At 39.6% G+C, this 15418-nt stretch overlaps 1 pseudogene; it reads left to right on the top strand.

Annotated features, from left to right (window-relative positions):
• Positions 1-1197: 1197 nt before the first annotated feature.
• Positions 1198-8390, top strand: LOC110316144 (annotated as a pseudogene).
• The last annotated feature ends 7028 nt before the right edge of the window (positions 8391-15418 follow it).

Below are 15418 nucleotides of genomic sequence, written 5' to 3'. Positions count from 1 at the left end.
AGCAAGTACTAGATCTAGGCGTGTTGGTACGCACCTTCTGCTGCAGGCCTGCGTAAGGACATTGGAAGAAGGAAGATCCACTCTTCTTTGACTGCTTGCACTAACCAGCACATCTATTGGACTCTGCTTCTACAGAAAACCAGCTTAAACAACTAGCCTCGTGATGTGGGACCATGAAAGGCAGCCTGTTTTCTGGTTGAGCTAGGTTTAAGCCCTGGAGACCCAGCAGGTGCTCCTGCAAGAGAGGGAAGATGTTTGCCACTCCCCCAGACACTAGGCTCCTGACATGAGGCCTCAACTCCATAATTCTGTGCCCATCAGTCATGTAGGGCAACATCCCAAACCCCTGGTACTCTCTCTGGATTCCACCTCCACAGTTACCTGGCAATAGCCAGGTAGGCTCCTCCCCACAGTTACCTGGCAACAACCAGGTAGCCCTGGCCCACTCTAAAAGGGTCTGCTTGCCCCTTCCTCCCTCTCTTGCTTTCTTACTCTTCTTGCCTCTCTCCTCTCTCTCTTGCCCTCTTGCTCCCTGTCTCTCTGCATTCCTTTCTCCCCTCTCTCCATGTGGTCATGGCTGGCCTCTACTTCTCTACTCTCCCTATCTCTGCTTTCTCTACCTCTACTTCTCTGCCTTTCTTAGCTCCCCTTTCCAGACACTCCTCCCTGCAAAGTGTATTTAATCTCAGGCCTACACTGAGAAAGCAGGGTAAGGTTTCACTCTTCACAATTCTCAGTTATGACAATAAACACCTTCAAACCATGGAATATCTATTGTCATCAGGATCCACGGTGCTGGAGCAATGGTGGCACATGTCTTTCTCTAAAGAGCCTCCTGTCTAATCTCCCACAGGAGCCCTCTGTGCGGTCCCAGCCATGGTCTCCACCAAGCCGCAGGCAGAGCAAGCCAAAGACCTTTCTCTAATCCGAACTAGCCTGCCCTTTTCCCTTTCAGCCTCCTGCTAGAGCCCGTTCTCAGCTCTTCCGAAGCACCCAGCAGCATCTGTGGTGCCCAAGACTTTGAGAACCGGTCATCCTCGGCCTCCTTGCATGTCTGGGGACCCCAGAACCAGCTTTTCCGAGGCACCACCAGCAGCCTCTGTGTGCCTGAGAGTCCAAGCCAACTCCTGCACATCCGCGGGGCCCGCCTGGCGGTGGTGTGGAGTGCTCTCAGTCAAACTTCCAGCATCCACCTTCATGAGCGGCCCTAGCCCTGTGGTGATCCTGACGCAGGCCACCATTCAAATCCGCATCATGAGACTGAGCAAGTACAAGATTCTTGGATGTCCCATCCACAGCTGTTCATTGTTGGGTAAATTGGACTACAGACTATAGGTCATCATAATAAATTTCCTTAATATATAGAGACATTCCTTATGTTCTGTGATTCTACAGAAGGCAAATAATGTGTCAGGCACATGGAGAAATCTCCAAATTTAGATCTTAGGCTCCAAGTCACTCAAGGTTTGCTTTTGTCAGTAAACTCTGACAGGGACCCAAGCTGCAATTTTGTAATGCTATTCTTTAAATATAATCCTGTTAACATGGAATTCAGACAAGTTAAGCAAATTACCAACAACTTGAGGATGTCAGGCACTGTTACCATCATCATGGTGCCCATTTATTTCTTTAGTTGTTTCATGAGGAAATCAGTTGAGAGAGTGAATACATGAAATGAGTTGTCATTATGAAAAATGAGCATCCAAATGCTTGATTACACGTGTGTAGAAACACAGACACAACACACACTAAATTAAATATAGCTAAGTTGTTTATGTTATTTATTTTCCTTTTCAACATATTCTTAGACATTGTTTAGACACAGAACAAAATAGACACTACCTCAGAGCATGCATGTTAAGCATACTTGTTGCTATGGCAACAGGTTCCACTCCCAGTACCTACTTGGTGACTAACAATCATCTGACATCCCAGTCCCAGGAGATCTAACAGCCTCTTTTGAACTCTATGGGGATCAGAAACACGTGCTGTGCACATACATGCACACAAGTAGGCAAAACATCCAAACACATGAAATAAGACAATTAAAAAAAAAAAAAGCTATGAACCCATTTAAATTGGGGGTAATTTGCCTATGTTCAGTTGTTCCTGCAAACAAGATGCAAATTATTATTTGAATTCACTTTTAAAGTAAAACTTATCAACAATCATTTTTATTTAATCCTCTGAAGTTCATTTTCTTTCTTCTGAATCTGTTAAAAATGATTCAAAGACACTTCAAAAATCAGCTTTTCTTTAGATGTATACTATTGTTTACAACTGTGTCCAGCTAGCCTGACTGTAAAGACAATTGAGCCTCCTTCCAAATAAACTTTAGAATTTTGTTGTAAATTAACTCTGGTGAGCTCCAAATTAGGAAACAACAGCCTTCTCATTTATGGGTGTAAAGCTATACTGTATAAAGTGCAGCAGAAATGGTAGCTTGCAAGCTCTTGATATTTGTCTGGTAACTTTATCCACTGCCATCCAAACATGAGAACTTTTTTTACGGACATCAGTCATTTCCATGTTAAAATGAGAAGCACCCTTTAAAAAGACTCTCAGCACAGCAGGCAACAGCTGTTCAGACAGATATTTTCTTTAAATTAGCGTCCTTATAATGAGCTGCTGCTGGTGATGGCCACTCGTGTTTACTGGGCTCATAAGCCTTTTAAATCTACTTGATTTGTGCAGTTAAAGCACAGGTAAACAGAAACATTTTCATTAGGGAAACCAATATATATTAGAACAGCTGATTTTCATAAGTAGCTGATCTTTCTCAAATATGTCATATTTCTCAAATTGTCATATTGCATCTAACAGAGACTGAGTGTAATAACCAGCTTTTTTTCTAGACATGTCAATAAATGCCAGCTATTATTTAATATGTGGGATTCAGCTTCATGGAACAGCTAAATTTAGATGCAGTTGCATTACTCATGAACAGACAAACAAGCCAAAGTGCATTTCTCACAAGTAACCAGCTTAACACGAATTTCTATAAAGTCGCTATACATTATCTTTTTATTTCAGACACTGGGACTAAAAGATCTTCCTTCTGTCCTGCGTGGTCACTGAGTTTGAGTCAAGGACTTGCTCATGCTGCCTTCCTGGTCTTCTTGTAGTCCAAGCTTTCCAGTTTTGATTTCAATGCCTCATTCTCAGACAGCACTGCCTGAGTCGCATTTTGCCTGCAATGGCATAAGTGAGATGCCATTGGTGTTCTCAGTTTATTAATATAAATCTCAGTTGCTATGATTCACCTGTGCTTATGTTATGCCATCATCGTAACAATAAAAAGATCCATAGTGTTGCCATTAATTGGTTGTATCTGTGTATCTATATTTTAATAGGCTCCATGATACCAATCATTTTTACAATGAAGACAAGTCAATAAGGATTAATCATATTATATTGTTAAATTATTGTTAATCAGATTCCTAAAATGTTGCTAAGTGGGTAAATGTTTAGCACTTAACGTTGTTACTTGGTAATGGACATGTATGTAAGTGCTTTTCCAAAGTTAAATGATGAAATGAATTCACTGAAGTGGGCTTGAGGAAGTCATCTTACGAAACCTGTTTACATTTTAGTAAGACTTAATTTACTGCTTACCTGCTTCATTATTAGTCATCACGCTACATAAGCTTAGCTTAAATCATTTGCCATAAGCTAAAATACAAACAAAATTATTTTATTTAAATCTACTTACAACATTCATCTCCTTTGAAGTTTGAAGCAAATAAAGCAAAGTTGATTCACACTTTCTGCATGTAGGCATTTGATATCAATTACCTATCATGTGGTAACTGGCTATCTTATCCTCAAATTTCACATACCTATTGAAAACAATTGTGCAATCAACTCTAAAATGTCACATTTTGTGTGCTGTGTCACAAAAGTCTGCGTGCTTCCAGCTTCCTCAGAAAGAGCAATTGTGCACAGCAATCAGAAGTTCCCACAGTCTAGACTGCACTTCTTTTTCCAACCTTTGTTCCCTTGATACAGTATCATGGGGAAAGCAATAAGTAGAACTAAGCTGCACAGTCGCATGTGGACTGGGTTGGTTTGGCACTGCTATGAAGAAGGAAGTTGCCATGGGGTAGCATGGATGGTGGGGGGCTTGGCCATGAGGGCTGGCCTGATGGAACAGCCCAGGAGGAACATGGCAAGTGATATCTCAGGGATCACCAGAGGGAAGTAGACAAAATAGTCTACAAAAGTAGCAGAGAGGACTGATATCTGCCCAGCTCTAGTACTCTAAAGCTTAATTATAACCTGAGACAGCATGAGTCCAGGAGGCAAAGGTGTGGTTAATGATTCAGCAAAATGGTAAATGTTGGAACTTTCAGGGCAACCCTTAAGGCTATGGGAAAGAGCTCTAGACACATGAGTTCAAAAATATATAATCTCTCAACTATGCAAAATATAAGGATGCAATGAATTATGAGGGGCTTCCTGAGTCTGAAGGAACAAAGGCAGCTGCATTAATGAGCCAGCTTGTCAGAAATATACAAAGGCAGGCAGATTCCTGAGTTCAAGGTCAGCCTAGGACAAAGTGAGGAGGTTAGACCCAGGTGTAATAGAAATGGTACATTTTTTTTTTCTTAAAATTGCAAAAGAATTCAGAAATCTGTCTGCCTTTGTTAAGCACAAACAATAATTTAGTGGGCTGGGACCCTGCCCTGCTAATACAATTTTGGATATTTCATTAATTTATGTGAACATCTAATAAAGGTCAAAATACTTAAGACATTAGCTTTCAGGAATCTTTTTAGGTTATGATCATAACTAAGGAGAATTAAGGATGTAATGAAGCCCAAAAGGGTGGTATGTGGGTTAGATCTGGTCATGTAGGAAAAGCCTTTAAGAAAATCATCAGCTTTAGCTGAAATCAGGGAGACAACGTTGGATTAAATGGTCTGTAGGTGGGGAGCAAGGGTCAAGGCAGCAGTGCAGTTCGCTCTAGGCACCAAAGTCCCTAGGCTCAAAAGAAACAGGTAAAATGGGAAGTAACAAGGAGAAGTTACAAAACTATTCTTCATTTGTTCATTTTTGGCAGCCCTTGGCAGATGTAAGCCTATAATGTCACATAATTCATTCATAATTATATTAGTGTCTTTTAGGTTCTCAGTAAATGAATGTTTTGGTCAGTATGCATCTATATATGTATATGTACAAATATGTCCTAGTTAATTATTTATTGCTATGAAAAGATACCATGACCCAAGCAACTTATGCAAGAAAGTGTAAGATCCCTTCCCAAACAGTTCCACCAACTGGGAAACAACCATCCAAACAGTAGAGTCTATGGGAGCCATTCTCATTCAAACCACCACAGTGTACATACATGGTCAATTTCACAGTCATAAAGAGTTCATTACATTTTTTATCTTTTAAGACAATAATAAGTGCGTTTACATATAATAATGCATTCATATATAACATGTTTTAAATGATAAATGGGATAAGAAAGGAATTAGGTAGAAAATACCCTCCACAATGGCCACAAATAATATAAAATGTATTAGTGTAACCCTAACCAAGCAAGTGAAAGACTTGTGCAAAAACTTCAGATCTCTGAAGAAAGAAATTAAAGAAGATATCAGAAGATGGAAAGACATTCCATGTTCATGAATCTGCATGATTAACATAGTAAAAGTGGCCATTCTACCAAAAGCAATCTACAGATTCAATGCAATTTCCATGATAATTCCAACACAATTTTTACAGACCTTCAAAGAGCAATTCTCAATTTCATATGGAAAAACAAACAAAACAAAACAAAACAACGCCAGGATAGCTAAGACAATACTGCATAATAAAAGAATATATGGTAGTATCACCATCCCTGATATCATGCTATAGGACAGAGCAATGGCAATAAATACTGCATGGTACTGGCAAAAAAACAGGCAGGCTGATCAATAGAAAACTCAGAAATAAACCTATATATATATATATATATATATAACATGTTTTGAAGTAAATCCACATTCTCCTTTTTGGAAATCATTAACTAGCACTCTTTCTTTGTTTCTTTTTAGCTTTTATTTATTAATAACAATTTTAGCCATAATTTTAATTATGTATGTAAGACTTCAATGATAAGGCCATTTAAATTCCCAAGATGTTGAATCACTATTCTGGAATCTTAGGGGTAGCAGGTTCCTTTTCACAGAGGGAGATGATTGCTGAGTTACCAGCTAGTTTCTTCATAGCCCCTAAAAAGAATGCAAAGCTAAAACTCCCATGTCTGTTTTCCCAACTAAATGCTCAATGACATACTTTGCTAGGGAAAGGTTCTAGTTTAAGATGGTACTATATGTTGTCATTTTACCACAAGTTATTTCTGGTTCTTCAGTAAAACCTATTAATAGTTGTATGGTGGACTTAGGTGCTGTGGCAAGTTAGCATTGCTACATAGCATTCTTTGGAAATTTAAAGCCAAAAAAATGAAGTTCTTGAATACCATAAGGCGACTCACTAAACAAAGGGAGCTGAGACCACAGAAACCAGTTTAGATATTTTACAATCCGTTTTCATTGTGTCAATCTGTTGAGGTGCAGGTATGTGATCAGCCTTGGTTCCCATGTTCTATCAAGTACAGGAAAGGCCAGGGAACTTCAACTGATGGTTCTGTTTGATTATATTCATTATGGAAAGCAAAACTAAAAAAGAAGGAAAGGGTGCCGGTCTGGAAAAATTGGAAGTGTTCACCGTATCCTTAAAGTTAGGCAATCTTGAGGCATCATCTTAGAGGAAGCTTCAGTAGACATGCACAGTTAACTTAGGACTGTGAGGAAGGGTCTTTCAGTGATGAGCTTCTTATGACTGTAAAACTGCATTCACACTGTGGTGGTTTGAATGAGAATGGCCCCCATAGTCTCATATGTTTGAAGGATTGTTTACCTGTTGGTGGAACTGTTTGGGAAGGATTAGGAAGTTTTGTTGAAGTAGGTGTGGCCTTGGTCGAAGAGCTGTGTCACTGAACGTTGGCTTTGAGGTTTCAAAATCCACACTAGGCCCAGTCTCTCTCCCTCTACTTCCTGGTTCTCTACTTCAATGTGTTTTGGGGGAAAAAAATCTCCTTTAAGGTTAAAGACACAGGTAATGATATCTGCTGTCTTTAGGAATCAATTTCACCACGTTTTAATTTCTCCAGATCTTCAAACTCAAAATCATTTGAGTCTCTTCTCTGCTGGAGGAGTAGACTAAAAACCCAAAGAATGTCAAGTGAGTCAGCTGCTCAGTCTGTAGCTGTGGCATTAAGGTCTCAGACCAGAGTTGATGCAAATCATGCTGTGCCTTCTGGAAGTGAGTACTGACACCCAGGGGCTTCTTTCCATTCCCAGCCCACAGCAATGAATTCTATGATTATGGAGACCAGCAATACCAAGAACTCTACATTAATGGCTAAAAAAGCCCCTACAATGCTCAAACCCTAGTGGCACTCTACAGGGTTATCAGTGGACATCTTGGCTGGGTTCAGTGTATCACTGTGGAGTCTGGAAGTCAGTGGTTCGTCACTGGATCTACTGACAGAACTATAAAGATTTGGGACTTGGCTAGTGGCAAATTAAAGCTATCATTGACTGGCCACATCAGTAAAGTGGGTGGTGTGACCGTGAGCATGAGGAGCCCTTACTTGTTCTCTTGTGGAGAAGACAAACAAATGAAGTGCTGGGATCTAGAATATAACAAGGTTATAGAGCACTATCATGGCCAGTCCAGTGTATGGCCTGGATTTACATCCAATGATCGATCAATGTCCTGTTGGCCTGTAGTCAATATTCCATTGCTCGGATATGGGATGTAAGAACGAAAGCCAGTGTATACACTTTGTCTTGAAACACAAATGCAGTTGCTACCTTGAGATGCCAAGGTTATGCAGAGCCATAGATTATTACTGGAAGTTATGATACCACAATACAATTATGGGATCTGGAAAGACAAGAGTAACATTGAGGAATCATAAGAAACTAGTCAGGGCTGTGGTCTTACATCCAAGACATTACACATTTTCATCTGGTTCTATAGATAGCATAAAATAGTGGAAATTCCCTGATTGAGGCTTCATTCAAAATCTCTCTTGTCACAATGTAATTATTAACATGCTGGCCATCCATGTTGATGGAGTACTTGTATCTAGAGCCAACAACGGTACTATGTACCTTTGGGACTGGAGAACTGGCTATAATTTTCAGTGTGTTCATGCAGCTGTACAAGCTGGATTTTTGGATAGCAAATCAGGAATATTTGTTTGTGCTTTTGATCAGTCAGAAAGTCAGTTATTAACAACTGAAGTTGATAAAACCATTAAAGTTTACAGAAAGGATGAGACTGTAAGACTCCGGGGAGCCTTAGCATACTGGAGATGCCCTGAGTGAACCACAAGGAGCCGGAAATCAATGCAAAAAGCAAGAGGAATTTATTGTTCCAGTACACTGGGGTTGTCCCAGACCCGAAGGAGAGGCAGCGACCCCTGGCACCCAAGAGAGCATCAGCAACTAGGCACAATATGATTGGCAGAACAGTGTACCCTTTAAACTGATTGGTCTTTAGGGAATGAGGTGGCAAGGACTTCCCTTGTCTGAAGGTGGGCAACGGTATGCCCTGCAGAATGTGTCCCTACTGGCAGGTCTGTTCTCACCCTGTGGTCTGAGGAATGTTAATTAGCCTCTCCGTTCTGGAGGAGCATGTGTTTTATGACCTTCTCAAAGTTCCTGAGCTGACCTTTTCAAGACCTCTACCAAAGTCACCCAATCAGCTGGAAACCAGATATTATCAAGAGAAAGAGATTTTAGTGTCTACATGGCTGTCCTATTCATCTCTTGGTATTGAGGATATCCAGTCATTCATGGAGGCTCACTTGTAGAAAACATTGCTTTGTATTTTACAATAAACTGCTCCCCATGTCCAAAAAGAAAAAAAAAGAAAAAAAGAAAAAGAAAGAAAAGAAAAGAAAAGAAATAGTAAGACAATGTTTGAGGTCCACAAGTCAGTTTCATATTTAACATCATCCACAAACAAATTCAATCTCTTTTTTATAACTCTGTCACACATATTCAAATATCCCAAGAAATATACCTACCTATAAAATATAAGCAAGCACAGTGCTTCTGTGATCTTTCCTCTTTGTCAAAAACTACTTTCTTCTTAGCAAATTACTATGAAATATCCTTCAAGGGCCAGCTCAACTTATACTAAGGATAAACAATTTTTTTCTTGCTCTCATAGGTTAAGAGTGGGGCACGGTATGTTTTATTGCTTCTTCACAACTCTAGGCTTAAGCCGTTCGTTCTTTATCTGGATTTGCTAATACTTGCTTCTACAACATGCTAAATTTCTTGATATGCAGAAAAGATTTCTCATTACTTTTATACACATAGCAGCATTCCTTGACCTTGTTAATTGTATACCAGTACAGGCTACAAGCAGCAGTGACAAACCTGTTCACATAAATCTAAATGATGCTAGGCTTTCTGTTCATGAGAGGACTGAGCCTGGCTGACTCCATGACAGGCTTCAAACTGGCAGTTCAGGAGACTGGCCCTAGATCTCTGTTTCCTAGAACTGGGCCAGTCCACCTAAGTACTAGAAAAACCCCAAGCCTCCTGCAACCACCCGAACACCTGGCCTGAGGCAAGGGCAATAAGGAGGCAACAGTTTCCGGGCTTCCCCAGTAACAGTTTCCAGCCCTCACCCACAGCAATCCCTAGAGATAAAACGAACCAATTAAGATAAAGGCCACCTACCCCTCCCTGGAATTCCCCTAAAGTGTTTTAAATTGGGCCTGTGAACTCACCTGGTTATTTCCATCTTGGTAAATGGTAGATGCCAGCAGGCTGGACTTCTGCAGAATAAAACAATCTTTGCTTTTATATACTATTTGAATCGGAGGTATCAATCTTCAGCGAACCATGGACTCTTAGAAAAAGACATTTTCAAAGTAAGGCTCCTTCATTTTTGTAACGGTATTTGGGAAATCTCCAGATCTTTTAAATAAGATCGATCAATTTGCTCATATTTATTTAGAGATTCCGAATGTGTGCACTGTTTTGTGACTCTCATTGGTGTAATTCATTGTCCTTTGATGACCTAAAAAACAGAGTGTTATTAACCTTTAAAATGACGAATTTTTTAAAAAAGCATGCATGTTAGCTATCCCATTCATTTCAGTGTCTATTAAATATAATTAGAAATGACACATTCTTTAAGTTCTCCTATATTAAATAAGCTCTGGATAACTGCCTCTAATTTCCCTACAACACAGAGCTGCTGACACACCATCAAGCTTTTGGCTGGTTTTATGTAAACCTTGGAAAGACTTTGGAAAAAAATACAAAAGCATCATATAATTCCTTTATTAAAATCTGTTCCTGCCAAAATTCATTCATATCATTGATAACATTATGTCCTTAGGTTCCAGGTTGTTTTTTTTACTAAAATATGGCATAATATTTGATACTTACTCTAACTGACATTTGTATTATGCCTTTAAAAGCATGCATGCTGTTTGTCATATATACAATGCAAGAAATTTGAAGCTGACCTAGTGTGTCTGTGTGAGTCAGGTCATACCTCTGCTGTTTTTAACCAAGTCTAAACTTTAAAGATTGTAGGCATAAATTTTTTGCAACTTACTTTTAATAAGGCTTCAACTTCTCTAACCCACCACCTAGCAGAGGTAGTGGAAGAGAAAAGTTATTAGAATATGGGGGAAGTGGACCTGTTTAGCAATAGTTCTTTCGGGGCAAGTTAGATCTTCTTGGTCAGCAGACCAGACCTATAGCAAACACCAAATACGATTCAGCAGCTACAGTCCAGTCCTCTAGGCAGGCAGATACCAGGCAGCTGTAGTTCAATCATGAAGAAACAACCAGGCTCACAAACCACCCTGAGGCAAGGCCACAGAAGAGCCAAGTTGCTGTAGGAACCTCACAAGCAGTTCTTTGGAGAGGTTCTTTCATGGTTCCATTACAATTACATACTACAGCAATACTATGTTAGGTGAACCAATACATGTTTGTCTTTAGTGAAGAATAGGGAGGTGGAGCAAACCAAACCAAGGCTCAGTGCTTATCTCCCACTGTCCCCATGGTCATATTTATACTCCTTCATCCAAATTTCTTTCATGTGTTTGCTATATCAAAACATCCTTTCACCCATGTTTGCTTTGTGAAAACAGCCTTTCACATGTTTGCTTTAGGAAGACATCCTTTCACCTCTGTGCCCCAGCAAAACATCATTTGACATAGCTAACTTTCCAAAGAAACTAGAAGTTTCAAAAGGTAATGACTTTGAAATGACATTGAAAATTTCATAATTGTTTACTACTGTGTGCTTGTGTTTATTCACGCATCCCGCTTCCGTGCCTTCAAAAATTTTATAGATGAAGGCTTAAAGTTTACAGCTTCCCATCTACAGTTAAGATGTATTGAACCTTTTAGGCTATATGTGCTTCTTTGAACATCTAGTCTAGCCAGTCACTTCATATAAGTATTGCTTGTTCGTGATATGACATATACACATGAAACTCTTTCAAGCTGTGGCATTGTCAGGTCAGGGAAATGTGCAGTCTCTGGAAGTGACAACATGGTTATTGAAAAGCATAATGCTCATGTAATCTTCTATAAAAGCAAGTGGGGAAGCTTGAAGTCCAAGATACAGCAATGCTAATCACATGGCCAGGATCACATTGCACTACACAGTGCTTAGTAACTATCAATATACTACACTATACTATACTATACATACTATAGGTGGGGGTTCTCACATCCACAAAAGTGTTACATGTGACTGTGCTTCTTTTATTTCCTTATCAAAACCATTGAAATGTAATATCTTGATTTATAGATAATATTTCAACTAAATAAGACTCTCCAAATACAATTGCATACTCACAATGCAGACTAGAAATAACCAAAAAAACGTTTACTTTCTTCCCTGCTGTTTCTCTTTGCACATCTCTGGGAGAGTAAAATTAGCTACTACAGCTTCACCCTAATGCAGGCAAGTGGTTAGTACCATATGATGTGCTGCTACTTCAAACCAGATGCTATTTCCTGGCAGATCTGATTTTTACAAGTCCTATTAGTTGCTAGGGCTGCTAAAACAAAATACCACAACCTGGGCGGGGGGGTGGTTTTCACAGCAGGGATTCATTTTCGTACAAGAACACCAAGCTATTACCAGGCTTGTTTCTGCCTGGGACTTTTCCTCCTGAGCTGGTCCAGTGGTCTCCTTCCCTGTGTCTTCATCAGGCATCTTCTCCAAGCACAGTTTTCATGCTGTTTCTAAATATGCCCTCATCTTTTCTTACCAAGTATATCAGTGATAATGGGTTAGGACTTGACACAAGGAAGTGACCTAATCTGAGTGCTGGGATTAAAGGCATGTACCACCATGTATGTACTCCAAAGGATGTTCCTGTTAATTTTCTATTTGAAGGTTCAAATCTAGTCAGCTTTGGGAGTACCAGGAGGTTAAGATTTGATCACAGGAATTCTGAGGATGACAAGCCACTTCATAACAAAGACTGTACCATTCATTGAAAACAGTGGATAAGATAGTAAAGTCAGAGCTATTTTGCCCACCCCCCACCCCCTACCCATCACACATATGTATGAAAATTTCTGTAGCAAATCCTGTAAAACTGCATTCGTGATACATGTGTTCAACCATATATATCACTCATTAATCTAAGGTAAATTGGATTTCCCATGTGATTTACTCCATCATTCATCTTTTCTCCTTTATCAATCTCTACCTTCTTCGTACTCTAAGCAACATGGCATAAAGCATAGTATATTTTCACCCACACACAATTACATTATAGCTGAAAATAAAGCTATATTCAACCCAGTTGGCACAATGCTAGAAGGCAGCCATGAAATATCCCATCTCTGTACATAGGTTAAACATTGGAAAAGTGCAAAATATAGACTGCTGTAGCTTGGCATGATTAAAAAAAACAGACAACAATCCGGGTATTGTAAACTTCTACTCATGAAAAACCCCGTAATAGGGCCTGTTCCCCTTGAGGTCAGCTGTAGTCCATCTGCCCAAGGCTTGTTGTAGCGCTAACACTCCAGAGGGTTTGCCTGCATCTAACAAGTGCATGTCTATCTTCGTTCTCTGGACTTGAGACACTGGTTAATATTAGTGCTGATTACCATGGAGGGAGAATTCTCATCTAGCTTGGATCACTCACGCTTCCTTCTGATCTGACAAGCTCCGTCTTTCCGCCTTCTTTGGTCAACATCAATTTAAATATTCACAGCACAGTAGAGGGAGGCTTTGATTTGAGTTGAGAGTAGATGGAATTGAAATACCATTATACCTCAGCCTTTCACTTCCACACCCTCAGCCGCTCTACCTTCTTGGGTCTCCCATTCTTCCCTACCCACATTGCTCAAAGCTGAATATCACTGCTGACCTTCATTTTTCCCAGAGCACAGCTTATAGTATTTTTGATGCTTATAGGAATCCTCCATTTTGTTGATATTGGTTGGCAATTAGAACTAGTGGTGTGATGAGCACACAGAAGCACAAAACGTCAACTTTGAAGCCTAGCTTTTGTCATTTCTGGATATCTAATTAACCAAAGCCCACAGTGGAATGTCTCCGTGGCCAGCGGTGTCTGTACACACAGCCTTCCCTGCGTGTGCCTGGGGCTTGTTCTCCTTTCTCCTAGCAACTCCATTTCCTCCGTTTCAAAGCTGCTGAGTCTTTACCCTCGGTCCCTTGAGGTATAATTAAGCAATCCTTCTTGCTTTCTTGAGCAGAGAAACAGCTCATTCTTTACTTGCTCCACTCCTTCCCAAAATAGTGTTCGTGTTCCCAACTTTAAAGGCTGAAAGCATTCTTTCTTTTAACCAGCAAATGGAAATATTCTTCAATTTAAATTACACCCATCCTTTACACAGCACACAGAGCCTGTCCAGTGTTTGAAGGGGACAAAGTACTGCGCGTTTCCCTGTTTTCTCTTCATAGTGCTTGGAAATTTAAAACCTTAAAACACACTTGTTAGAAAATAAAAAAAAAAAAAAAGTAAGAAGAAACTGACAACGAATGTAATTACTACCTTCAAGGCATAGTACGAGTATAAACAATATATAAGTATACAGATAAACTGTAATCAGATAATCTCAGTCATTCACACAGTCAACTAGTTGTTGAACATGGTCAAAATAACACATGAAATTTAAGCTTTGCTATAAATAAAAGAAAAACATTCAAAGAGGAGCATGTTCAGTGGATTGAATTTGTTATTTTCTTCTTAAGGTTGAAATTTTGTATGTATACAACTATATTAGGATTACATACACTATGATGTGTTCATATAAATAAATGTAAACTATAGATACTGATAACTATTTGCCTAAATAGAAATCTATAAAAATACAAGTATGAAACATTTTAGTATTTGGTTAATGATGAAACTTAGCCCCTTCTTTTTCCTTTCACTCCTCTCAATACTGTGTACCCTATAGAATAATACAAGAATTTTCCAGATGTCAGCTCTCTGTCAGTGGATTTTCCAGTCTCCAGAACTGTCAGAAATGCAGGAACCCGCTTTCCAGGCACAGGACTACTAAAGCAGTCTTTCATCACATTCTGTGTAACGAGATAGTCTCCCTTCCTCATGAGAGTGGTGTGTGAAGAGGACTGGCAAAGGGTTAGTGTGCTCCTCTATACCTTGCAACAGTGATGTCATGCCTCCCCTGCTTCCAGAGAAGGCTGAAACTCCTCTGGAAACTTACCCAGCAATAACCCTCCACTTCAATACAGCATTGGCAGGATGCTAGCCGGGAGTCAGAATTGCACTCGTACCCAGCAGAACAGGGGACTGTTCACTTTCTCTCCAAGGGAGGCTGACTGGGAACTGGTGTTCTCTCTTCTCTGGTAGAAACCAGGTTATAATGGCAGTATCAGAACTTAGTTTAACTTAATGCAACACCCTAAAGAACCAAATTTTACTTTTAAGGTGGTCACCTATCATATCAAGAAATAAGAAAACAATTATTTGAATTAGAGACGCCAAGTCAGGAGTCTTAGATGACAAACATAAAAAATAGTTGACAAAGATCTCAAAGTAGAAAATTTTAAGACACTCAAACATACATTTCAAAAATACTTGAAATGAGTTGAAGTAAAGTGTTCCAGAAAAACTTATATATCTCTATCTGTCTATCTGTCCGTATGTATGTATGTATGTATGTATGTATGTATGTATGTATGTATGTATATGTTTATATCCAAAGCAAGGAAAAGAGAAGAAGGAGGAGGAGGAGGAGGAAGAGGAGGAGGAGGAGGAAGAGGAAGAAGAAGAAGAAGAAGAAGAAGAAGAAGAAGAAGAAGAAGAAGAAGAAGAAGAAGAAGAAGAAGAGAAAGAGAGAGAGAGAGAGAGAGA

Source organism: Mus pahari, chromosome 2, assembly GCF_900095145.1.
Source record: "Mus pahari chromosome 2, PAHARI_EIJ_v1.1, whole genome shotgun sequence".
Classification (NCBI taxonomy): Eukaryota; Metazoa; Chordata; class Mammalia; order Rodentia; family Muridae; genus Mus; species Mus pahari.
The sequence above is the reverse complement of the archived record's forward strand: the minus strand, read 5'-3'. Positions and strand labels throughout refer to the sequence as shown.